This window comes from Schistocerca serialis, chromosome 4 (genome assembly GCF_023864345.2).
Source record: "Schistocerca serialis cubense isolate TAMUIC-IGC-003099 chromosome 4, iqSchSeri2.2, whole genome shotgun sequence".
Lineage (NCBI taxonomy): Eukaryota > Metazoa > Arthropoda > Insecta > Orthoptera > Acrididae > Schistocerca > Schistocerca serialis.
The window spans coordinates 327,068,627-327,080,502 of record NC_064641.1 but is presented as its reverse complement, the minus strand read 5'-3'; positions in this window follow the sequence as shown (position 1 = coordinate 327,080,502).

Sequence of the window (11,876 nt, the reverse complement as noted above, 5' to 3'; positions counted from 1 at the left end):
TCGGCCTGTTGATGCCTAGAAACATGTTGCCTGGCCGGACGAGTTTCGTTTCAAATCGTATTGAGTGGATGGATGTGTACGGGTATGAAGACAACCTCATGACTCCATGGACAATGCATGCCAGCAAGGGACCGTTCAAGCTGGTGGACGCTCTGTAATGATGCGGGGCGTGTGCAGTTGGAGCGATATGGGACCCCTGATACGTCTAGATACGACTCTGACAGGTGATAAGTACGTAAGCATCCTGCCTGATCACCTGCATCCATTCATGTCCATTGTGCATTCCGACAGACTCGGGCAATTCCAGCAGGACAATGCGACGCCCCACAGGTCCAGAATTTTTACAGAATGGCTCCAGGCACACTCTTCTGAGTTTAAATACTTCCGCTGGCCACCAAACATTATTGAGCATATCTGGGATGCCTTGCAAGGTGCTTTTCTGAAGACATCTCCAGCCGCTCGTATTCTTAAGGATTATGGACAGCCTTACAGTCTTCATGGTGTCCATTCCCTCCAGAACTACTTCAGACATTAGTCGAGTCCATGTCAAGCCGTATTCCGGCACTTCTGCGTGCTCGCAGGGGCCCTATACGACATTAGACAGGTGTACCAGTTTCTTTGGCTCTTCAGAGTATTAAGCAACATTTGAACGACGAACAGGAGCTAGCACCCACAAAAATTGTGCGAACTGATTAATGGTTGAAATGGCTCTGAGCACTATGGGACTCAACTGCTGTGGTCATCAGTCCCCTAGAACTTAGAACTACTTAAACCTAACTAACCTAAGGACATCACACACATCCATTCCCGAGGCAGGATTCGAACCTGCGACCGTAGCAGTCGCACGGTTCCGGACTGCGCGCCTAGAACCACGAGACCACCGCGGCCGGCCTTTTTTTTCGTCAGTTTAATGAAAAAGAAGAGGAGTGGCTCTAGCGGTTGCAGCAGTTTGAAGCCAACATAATTGCTCACTTCACTATTTTTTGTCAACAGTAGGACGTGCAGTGTTTCGCCTCATCCAGAAATTATTCCCTAACGCCACTCCGATTAACTTTCCTATGGACAGGTTGTAGATTCGCTAACTATTATGACCAACAAGTGAATGTGGCAGCAGCAAGGTACCAATTCATCAATTGCAAGAAACGGTCAGAACAAACTTATCGCGATGGGTCACAGATTTGCAGGGTATGACGAGGATATGCAAATTCAAACGTGCTTATGGTGCTTCATATGCAGATGTTATGTTGCGTGATGCGACCGTGCACGATGTAACTGATGTCGAACTTAGAGGGCAGATTTTGAAACAGTCCGATCCATCTTTCAGTCAGGTGCCGTATCAGCCGATACATTTGAGCAACGAACAATTTGACGAGTCGGGTCATCCTTTGCTAGCGACCGGCCCACTAGCCAGTGGCAGCTTGCATGTGCCCCGCCGCATAAACAATTCTCCACGCCGCGTAAACAGTTCTCTAAATAGGCGAACGAAATTAAGATATGCCCTCGGTCCTATTCATGGCACTAACGCCAAGACTGCCCGTCCAGACAAGCACAGTGTTATGCTTGTGGCGAGAAATGTCAAATACAATCCCTATGTTTGTTGCGGAACAAACATATGACTTCTGCCCACGCACAAAACTCTAGTCACAAGGCCGATGTAATCAATGCAGTGTATTCAAAGCCTGCTGCAAGAATTAGCAAAACCAGCCGGTGAACATTTTATTCACTGCTACACCAGTCCAAAAGATGTTTTGTTCATTTTTGTATTAGTGGGAAACGTGAAATTTCAGTTGGACATAGGGGCCTCTGCTACACTCCTGAACCGCAACATGTATGAACTGTTAGGCTCCCCGCGCTTGTTTAAAACTAGCACGGTCACGACGGCTTATAATGGACAAGACATTCCCGTTCTTGGAAAACGTACTTTGCCTGCAATGTATCGCTCGCATACGCAAACTGTAACTTTCACTGCACTACAATCACGCGATTGCGAGAACATATTTGACCTTGATTCATTTGATTTGTTTGGCTTTCAAATTCAGGTCAATGTGTGGTCAGCGACCGCAAAAAAAAATGTTCAAACGTGTGTGAAATCCTATGGGACTTAACTGCTAAGGTCATCAGTCCCTAGCTTACACACTACTTAACCTAAATTATCCTAAGGACAAACACACACACCCATGCCCGAGGGAGGACTCGAACCTCCGCCGGGACCAGCAGCACAGTCCATGACTGCAGCGCCCAAGACCACTCGGCTAATCCCGCGCGGCTCAGCGACTGCATTCAATGCGAAAGACAGTGTAGCTTGCTGAAAGAAATCCCTGAACTCTTTTATGAAGGTTTAGGCCAGCCGAACAATTTTGTTGCACACATTACAATGAAAGACAATGCTCAGGCGAAATTTTGCCGGGCCAGAACTGTTTCCATTGCATTACGGGACGAAGTCGGTGCTGAACTTGAAGAAACGCAAGATAGCTGAGCTATTGCGCTGATATATGCTAGTCAATGGGCAACTCCAGAGGGTTTGCTCCACAAACCTTCAGGTCGCATTCACCTCTGTGTTGACTTTAAGTCGACAGTTAACTCACAAACTGTAATTGATACTTATCCATTGCCACGCCTAGAGGATCTCATGGACATGGACATATTAGGCACTGGTCGCTACATTTAAAAAAAAAAAAAAAAAAAGAAAGGTTAATAGGATTAGATGAAGAATCTCAAGAGGTGTGAGTGCGTGTTGTGAACACTCATTTGGGTCATTTGAGCTTCTTTGCATACCTGCGTTTGACTTTTGGCAGTGCTTTCGCACCAGCCATTTTCCAACGGTATCTGGAACAGCTGACTGCTTAAGTACCAAACTGTTCAAACCATTTGGACGATACTGTCGTAGCAGGTCGTATGCCTGAAGAACACCTTGCAAATCTGCGTGCTTTGTTTAGTGTGTTATTTGATGCAGGACTTAAGTTTAGACTGGACAAGTGTGATTTTTTAAACATGAGTTACAGTGTCTTGGTCATGTCATAAACAGTCATGGAGTACGTCCTGTTCTGTCACACTTGTTAGACATTCGGAACTACCAGTTTCTCGCAATTCACAGAATTGCAGTCAGTTTTAGGGAGAATGAACCATTATATTCGGTTCATACCGAATGCGGCACAAGTCGCAGCTTCACTGCATGGCTTGCGTCGCAAGAACGTCTTCTTTGTTTGGACAGATGAGTGCCAAAAAGCATGGTTCACTTTGATCCTGACAAACCAGTTGTATTGCAAGTTGATGCTTCCTCTTAAGGAATCGGTGCAGTACTTTCGCACAGTTTTGCTGATAAAGACAGGACTATTGCTTTCGCATCGGAAGTGTTGCCGAAAGCTCAGGGTATTCACAAATAGAGAAAGAGGCATCGGCTATTGTGTATGGTGTCACCATCTTCGCACAAATGCGGTAAACGTTGACACCAACGGGGGACAGGAATAAAGACTGCTTCACAGTATCTTGAATTTGGTGTGCTTCAAACTGTGGCAAATATTCTGACTAGTCTTCCTTTTCTTCGTCAAATTGTCGTAACGGGGACAGTAGCAAAGGTTGCGCTTCTTGCGGCTGTGCAATGGGTGACGGAGTCTGCTTCTGCATCTCAATTGCTGTCATCTGCGTTTGAATGAGCCACTTCATCATTTCCGTAAGCTGGTTCATTGACTGCACCCATAACTGAATAACCTGATTTACACCGATCGGTGGTGCCACAGGCGTTTGCATTTGTAGCGCTGCTAATTGTGAAGCAGGGAAATGAAGGGTTTGGAACGGTTGGTTTGGCGTGGTAAACAAATGCTAATACAAACGCACAAAAAATCCTAAAACTAACTTATGAACTATGGCAACACAGCAATTGAATAGTAAAACGAAGAGCATGCGGCATGGTGAGCTCGGAATTCTCGTTTCCCTCTGATTAGAATGGCTCACTTGCGTCGTATTGGGTTTAGATGCTCCGAAGTGGCCGGAGGGACTGTGACAGCGCCAACAGATCAGTGGCACACAAATACACGCTTTATAGCTCTGCGATGCTTACGTTGTACAGCAACTCCGGTCGATGCGCTTGCAGACAGATACAACTAGCAGTGGCCTGTTCTGAACTCAATGTCAACAAGACAATGTCCGTCCTGGCGCCACATTGTCGTTCACTGTAGTAACACTTGTTTCTATGCGAAGGCTATAGGAGACTCCACTTGTAGACTAAGTCCCGCAGGGTGATCTCCACTACGAACTGTAGCTACGAACTGCAACCCTGGGACCCTGTATTACAACTGTCGTACACCATGGAGTGCTGAACAGCACTCCGTTGCTGCCTGTGGCTGCCGTTATTCACAACGTGGAAGTACATCTTTTTGTGACGGCTCCCAAGCCCAAGGTCCTCGGTGGCGTTTTGGGGCAGCCACCACAAACTGTATAAAGCGTGGGTAGTGACCAGGATGTAGCTATGTCTGTTGGCCGAAAAATAATTAATGACAAAAATTGCGCCAGGTAGAATGAAGAGATAACTTATCTTTATTTCTGACGAAACGTGCACCAGCAATAAAATCCAAGAAATATCCAATAGTAATCCGTGTACTGAGCCTAGTCGAATACAATAGCAAATATCACGCTACAATGGCTCCGTTATAAACTCCACAGAAAGCTAGCAATAGACAATCGACAATAGACTGTCCGTCTCGGGCCAGCGCTCCTCCTTATATGCAGAAGGCAGAGGGCGCTGCGGACCCGAGCTCAGTCATGGCGCGACCTCTTCCGTAGGCGGTAACGCCCTGAGACGCCGACGGCCGCGACAGGAACTGTGGCCAGCGATGTCACGGTCAGGGCGCGCGTGCGCGAGTTGGTTGGTTGGTTGGGTCCGTGGGTACAACACATCTCATTGTGGGCGGCTCGCAGATTGCTGATTGGGCCTCGCTTGTGGCTGGCGGCGAACTACAAAACGCCGCCCTTGGCACGATTCGGAAACTGTCTCAGCGGGCCAGCTCCGGTTGTGTCCGTTAGCAAGAACACAACAGAAAAAAGCCTCACTCTCTTAGAATAAAGATCTCAACCCTGGATACAAAACAATGCATATCTATGCAACTGAAAACCAGGGAATGAACTATTACTCCTATCTGGGCTTATTAGCAAATTCCCACCATAAATTTCAGTGTGTTGCAGCATGGAAATGACCATAGAAGAAAAACATCATACAGAATACATAGGTACAGGCAACGTCCTCACGATGCCTGTGTAGTCCCAATGACTCAGGAACAAGACAGCCCACAATAGCATGCAGGAGCAGAGACTGCAGAAAACACAATGCATTTAACCCTGCAGCCTACATGGACACGCTCGTCGGGAATTGTGTGTCCAGTAAATCTCAGCAATTGTTGTTGAGACTGAAAGCGAACTGAGAAGACGTACTCGTGCTGTTCTTCAGTCTTCTGACTGGTTTGATGCGGCAGTCCACGAATTTCTCCTTTATCAATCTCTTTATCTCAGAGCAGCATATGCAACCTACATCCTCAATTGTTTTCTTATGTATTCTAATCTCTGTCTTTCCCTATAGTTTTTACCCTCTAAAGCTCCCTCTAGAACCATAGTACTTACACCCTGACAGAGATTTCCAGTCTGCAGCGAAGTGTCCGCTGATATGAAACTTCCTGCCACATGAAAACTGTGTGCTGGACCGAGACTCGAACTCGGAATCTTTACCATTCCCAGGCAAGTGTTCTACTGACTTTTTTATTTTTAATCATTTATTTTCTCGTGTAAAGTCTCTAAAGACTTTTCTAACAAATTAAAGACGCGTTGTTGGACGTTTCCATTTTTTGCATAAACTTGTTATTTAAAATAAATGACATTTATCAGCGTTCTATTGTAAACTCAAAAGAAGATGAAATATTAGGTAGGGTAAAAAAAAAATAGGTTGCACAAGTTCTTTCCTTCAGCTGTTACAGTCTTGTGTATTTTCATATCTAAGAAAAAAAATAGGAGACGTTATACAGCATATATGATCTTTGTAGTTGATCCTTTTATTCTTTTTTCCCCCTTGTTTTACATAATAATCATATGGCTACAATAACAGAGCACATGGGAAAGAAAAATAGATGAGGCTGCAGATGCAAAGCCATCTATGAAGGAAGATGTGTAAGGAAAAATGTTGGGAAGATGAAGAGAAAAAGTGAGTTAAGGAAACTAAGAAGACTTGCAGCGACATGCTCCACGTTATCTCGCCTTCAGAGCAACGTCCATTCTATAACTGGAAGGGGAATTGGGGGGCAGGGGGGTACCCTGCCTTGGCGCGTTTCGTCGAGATTCCAGCTCCTGGGTGGGCTGGCGAAAATACTCTGTAAATAGTTCGCGAAAGTGTCCCGATACTGTCGACGTCTGCGCAGGATGTGTTGTTGTACTTGGAGATATTTCGAGAGGTTCACCGGATGGAGGATGTCGTCTCGGAAGAGGCAGTTGATAGTTATGCTACTGCACATGTGATATCGTGCCTCTTAAACGATGGAAAGTAGATCGCGTCAGGATACATCAGCGTGGTAAGAGAGACGTGACATGGAGGTGTTCAGAGGTAGAAAGCAGTATCTCCTGCACAAGAGCCCAGATAACTGTCGCTGCCCCCACTCGAATCGTTGTAAATCCGTATCATTGACATTGCGCTTGAGCCACAGTGATGAGTCCACCAGTAAGATGCTGTTCAGTTTCTGCCTTGTAGTACATTTGCTGTTGACCAGAATGTACAACTTCGCGACGGTTTCAGTGGTGTGGTATGTTTAATGGATCGTTTTCCTAACTGTAGGCCATGAAACCTAGGGGTGACAGAGTTCTGGAGTGGGGACAGTCGCAGAAGGTGGTAGATGTCATAGGTGCTCGTCTTCCTGGTCCTGGGAAGCTCGTTGCCTTTATAGATATATTCCAAAAAGAAATGTGTGACATTGGAGGTGAGATATGTGCCAATGACGTTGGCAGACATCTAGAAACAAGTGCTAACTCAACGTTTAACATTCCAGTCAAACTGATATCCTGGATTTTCCACAAACGGGGCGTAGCATTGGTGTGAAGTGCCGTGGTACTAGGTTTCACGTTAACCAGACCAAGGCCACCATCCCACGTCGGTAAGGAGAGGACATCACACTGGTCTTTGAAGAAGTGTCTGGAATAAAGTATCTGAAGGCTCTAGTCTGGCCGCCATTGTCGCAGTGATTTTCAGAATGTGAGATGTGTGGGCTACCAGAAGTGTATTGACAGAGGTAACTCTCTGGCTCATATTCAGTGGGCGTAATAGATGGTTCTGTATGTTTGTCCTGATGCGTTGCAGTAGCATCCGAGAATTGATCGCTGACTGTCTGATCAAATGTCTCTCGTGTACGCCACTCCGAGACAGCGGAGGGTGTCCACGGGTTGAATGGGTGCTATGCTAGCTGTGGGAAGGCCACAGTCACTGCCGATCATCAAGGCGCAAGATTTTGCGAAGTTCATAGTGCTACCTGCCCCTCCACTGTAACAGGTAATCCATTGCATTGTGTCTTGCATTTCGGTCGTTGAATGTGCGAGTGGGAGCTAAGTCATCCGCTTAGGCAACGCAGTGGAACAAGTACTCCTTTAATGAAATGGAACAGCCGTCAGGCGTCGCCGTAATCGGCATATGAATGGTTTCATCGCAGTGGCCTAAAACACGGCTGACGGTGGGCAACCCTCTTGTACTGAGCCTTAGGTCTAATCGGTTCTGTGAGTCTTACATTGACGAGAAATCTGGGCGTGGCCCCTCGAAGGCTGTGCATGATCACCTGTGTGAACATGGGGGGAATCGCCATCTAGTCCATCATTGCATTGAGGAATGCGTGACTGACATGGTCAAGCTCTTGGCTGAAGCCGACTGACATTAAAACACCAGTCAGTTGGGAGTGTGTTGCCATGGCAGTCACATCTCGGTATTCACTGAGGGCAATCTGGATGCTGTCATCAAAACCCAAGGAAGCATGCCCATGAGACACAACTTGTTGTAACACATGTTTAAGTCACACAGCTAGAAGGGGCGTAAGAAAAAATTGGAATTTAGTAGCGTGATCGGACAGTAACTATGAAGCCGTGTTCCTCCAGCGGATTTTGGGACTGGCACAGGTAAGTCTTCCATGAATGTTGGTGGTGGGAGTGCTGCGCCGAACAAAAGTTCTCAGTATGTGTCTCTCCACTGTGGCAGCATCAGATTTTGGAAACTTCTGTAATACCCGATCAGTAAACCATCTGGGCCAGGAGATTGATTCAGTGATCCTTTGTCCACAGCTGCAAGAACATCGTTGATGTTCACTTCTGCAATGTGGAGGCTTGCTGTCACTACGTCGAATGTATGGTGAATCTCCTGTGGAACCTCGCAGCAGCCTCTGCACTTGTTGGTATTTCTTCAGTGAGGCATCTGCAGCGTATTGTGATATTATCGGTGATGGGAGATTGCGATTTCAGCTGTCGTCTTTCAGGTAGGTCCTATGTTGACATTAATGCCTGTCGACGTCGTCGAACGTATTGAAAGATACGAAGCAAAGAAGGTTCTTCACTGCTTATCCTGTCTTGGCTGAATGCTCGTATAATGGCTCCAACCAACAGCACATGGTCAAGGTTCTTTTTGACAGTCTAGGAAAGCGGGATGGTCTATGAGATCATGCAGAGCGCTATGGTACAAATTTGTTGTGTGGTGGTTCTACCTGGCTTTGGCTCTACCATATTGTGTAAAAGTGTGGCGGATGGCCTGTTTGGGCACAGTATCCACTACTGCCATGTGGTCCCATAACACATTATGCCTTTAACACAAGTATGTCATGTGTATGTGACCTGTTGCCGACATTCAGGATCTCTCAATTGAAGGGTGTCGAGTTTCCAGGGTACCATACTGCATCATATAGGCTGTCTACAAAGGTTGATGGTACAGATGTAGATGTCACGATCTGAACATGCAAACGGCTAATTTTCCGCATCGAGAACACTGGCTGTTGGAGCGTCAGTGATATACATTCTGTCGAGTCGGCTGGAGGAATGGCTTGTGATGTGTGCATGCCCAGGCAGTCACCGTGTAGTGCTCTTAAAGTGTCGACGAGATGAAGGTTGTGAGCGAGGAATCAAAGTTCTAGTCATATGATGCAATGTCGGCATTGCTCTTTTTGCTCGAGAATACACTTGAAATGTCCGGCCACGATGAGGTGATCGTATGTGCCAAACAATAAAGGCGTGTTATCTTCTGCATATTAATCGGAGTGATCCATTTATCTGTGCCCATGGGGCGTAGAGTTTTATACTCTACTTCTGTCAACTGTCAAGGCTACCCCTCGTGCCATTGGTAGATATGTGACATCGGAAATTGCAGTCCCTTCTTGGAGGGGGGTGACCACACCTGTGTGTTTCACATCCGACAGAGTGGCATACGTCTCGTATCCATAAGACCTGGACCAAGTTGCCATCCTCTGTTCTTGTAGCAGGGTGATGTCGATGTCCCGTGCTCTTAATGTTTCACGGAGTAGTTGAAGTTTAACGTGGGATTCGATGTTATTGGAATTGACAGTAGCTATTCGGTATGCCTGGTGGCGGATCCGTGCTACCGATATGCTTACTGCTGTCGGAGGCTGTCCTAGAGGATTGTGGAATTCCATAGCAGTAGTAGGAATCGTCCTGGGAAGATCCCCCATTTTAGTGGTGGCCTAACGGAGAAACAGGTCTCATTTCCGCGTCGGGTGAAGGTGGAAAATCCCCATTATCCGCCAACGAAAACGATCCGTCAGCATCATTATTCGTGAGTGGTGGCGACACTGATCGAGTCGAATCAATCGTTTCGGCAAGGAGGGGCTTGCTATGTTGCGTGGCTTCCGGATTGGTTCTTGCTCACGATATCTGGTGGACGACTCACAGTCTCGTGGAGAACGCGTCTCCGTGGCGGCGGAAAAAGATTTATCGTGTACGCCCTTAGGTTTGTACGACATCTCCTCATCCGGCGAATGTAGCTCTCTGGTCACGTCTGATGTCTCGCTGCGGTTCTTGCGGTATTTGCACGAATTTTGCTTCTGGCAATGTGCTTCGACGTCTGAGGGAGGAAGAGATTTGTGTCGTTCGAGTACAAAAGCCTCAGCTGACATAATGGAGTTTTCAATCTCCATAAACTCTCGCAAGCGCCATTGTGAAATTCGCCAGGATGGTGGCAAGGTGCTGTGACATATCCGGTTGTGGCAGTTCTGGGATAGGGTTATGAACTGCGTCTTCAGAGGATTTGACGTACAGCGCAACCACATATGTGAGTGGAAAAATGATTATGGTTTGATGTGGCATTGCAAACATTCATTACGGACGTGGTCTCCTTTACCACAGGCGGAACATTTTCAAGGTTGTCTATCGTAAATCATCACTGCTCGGCAGGCGCCTACAAAAATTTGTGATGTGAGATACCGTTTGACATCTGTTCGGACTTGTCTCACATCATTTTAAGCACTTAATAGGTCGTAAATTGTGCACATCTTTCGGCTACGTGACTGTGGACTCTTACATGCAGGCTTAGCAGAGCGACAACTTCGTTTTCCTGAACCAAGAAAGGCAGTTGAGAAACAGGGACTGTTCGAAGCCATGTCCACTGGCCCTATGTTGTCGTTGGAGTGTGAAATACAAGTTCTTGAAGCGTGCGTTGGACAATATCGTTGCAGTCAGCATCGCAAGTATTGTTAAACGACGCACTAACGATCGATCGGTGAATTCCGATGAGATCGTCACAGGGGACCTTTACAGCATTACGTAAGAATTGCTCGACAGCCAGTGCTTTGAGTCACGCGTACTCATTCGAAAAGGTGATCTTCAGAGAGTGTTTTTCCTGTTAAGACTTGTGCATGATAGTTTGGTAGACTTAGAAAGGCGGTGACGTGGAAGTAAACAAATATTACTCGAGCGGAAAGGATACTGCAGAGACGTGGCTTAGCCACAGCATGTGGGATGTTTCCAGAGTGTGATTTTCACTCTGCAGTTTAGTGTGCACTTACATGAACCTTCCTGGCAGATTAAAACTGTGTGCCGGACCGATATGAACTCCGGACCTAAGCTTTTCACTGTGCAGAGTAGAAAAGCTTGAGGACGAGGGGGTAGCTATGTCGCACGAGCTCCAGACTGCGTAAAGTAAAGGTATCGAATCAGAGTCTCAGTCCAGCACACAGTTATAATTTGCCAGGGAGTTTTTTATCCTGATGTCTTATCACATGTGCTGCGTGCTGTCCCTTCTTCTTGTCCGTATTTTCCATATGCTCCTTTCTTCGCCAGCTCTGCAGAGAACCTCCTCATTCCTTGCTTTATTTATCAACCTAACTTTTAGCATTATTCTGTTGCACCACATCTCAAATGCTTCGATTCTCTTCCTTTCTTCGCCAGCTCTGCAGAGAACCTCCTCATTCCTTGCTTTATTTATCAACCTAACTTTTAGCATTATTCTGTTGCACCACATCTCAAATGCTTCGATTCTCTTATCTTCCGTTTTTCCCACAGTCCCTCATTCATTACCACACAGTGCTGTGCTCGAAATGTATATTCTCAGAAGTTTCTGCCTCAAATTAAGGCCTATGTTCGATACTAAAAGATATTTCTTGTCCAGAACTGCTGTTTTTGCCTATACTAGTCCGCTGCTAGCGATCGCAAACACTCTAAACTGTCGTACACCTTGTTTTCACAACACAAGCAGAATTTGTCATATATTGCGCTTGCAGCATGGGCAATGGACGACGACTCGGTAAAGGGCTCGTCAGTAGATCTGCTCAAGGAATTTTCTCCTAAAAGAACTAAGACGATGACCACACGCATGTCCTCCCTCTCTACATCCTGTGAAGGATGAAGCCTGTGCCTGAAAAGCGCGT